Here is a 947-nt window from a genome sequence, read left to right on the forward strand (position 1 = left end):
TTTCAAAATAATTTCAAGCCCACGGAGAATTGCACGAACAGTACAAAAAATTCTCATATCCTCTTCACCCAGATTCCCCAGTTCTTGACATTTTACTATAGTTATGATTCCCTCTGTCTTCTGTTTCTTTGACTATCTGAGAGTAAGTTGATGGTAATGACAACCCACTACCCCTAAATATTTTAGTGTTCATTTCTTAAGACAAGAAACCTTCCCCCACAGCTTCAGGAAAGTCATTTAGTCCAGAAATAACATTTGAGGTGCTGCAGGCAGTGTGAATCATGGCAGAAAAAGGATTTAGAAAGTTTCTTCTGCTGTGTGAGTATTGGAAGAAAGGAATATATCCAAAGGAGTCACTATGCTTCCAGAAAAATCTCAAGGAAAAGTGTAAGCGTGGTGGCTGTGGGCTCAGGCTCCAAAGGAAAGGGTGGAGAGAATCAGCCAGCTAGCGTGCAAGTTGGAGATAGTTTTTCTGCCAGAATATGGAGTGCTAGATGACAAGGATTATTTCTTATTTAGAGATGGAGACATTCTTGGAAAGTTCGTAGACTGAAATAAATCACTGGTGAGATGACATCACAGGAAGCTGCCAATTCCACTGACGTTCTGAAATCTTTCATCATGTAAATAATTTCCATGTGTCTCCTTTTTATAATAAACCGGTGATATCTAAACTGGAAAAAAAAAAGAGAATTAACATTCGTGCAATATTACCATCTAATTGCCTCTCAAATGTCAATTGTCCCAGCAAGGTTATATGTGTGTGTGTATATATATATATATATATATATATATATATGATGCATAACATATATTAATAATACATAATGATACACCACAATTATATAATACACATAATAATATATTAATAATTATATATATATTTGGATTCAGGATCTAAACAAGGATCACGTGTTGCATTTTGTCATCATTTCTGTTTGGTTTCT

The 947-nt window shown here is 35.1% G+C and overlaps 1 pseudogene; it reads left to right on the forward strand.

Moving 5' to 3' along the window:
• The first annotated feature begins 281 nt into the window (after window positions 1-281).
• On the forward strand, window positions 282-732 carry LOC109686074 (10 kDa heat shock protein, mitochondrial pseudogene; annotated as a pseudogene).
• Window positions 733-947: the final 215 nt, after the last annotated feature.

This window comes from Castor canadensis, chromosome 8 (assembly GCF_047511655.1).
Source record: "Castor canadensis chromosome 8, mCasCan1.hap1v2, whole genome shotgun sequence".
Lineage (NCBI taxonomy): Eukaryota > Metazoa > Chordata > Mammalia > Rodentia > Castoridae > Castor > Castor canadensis.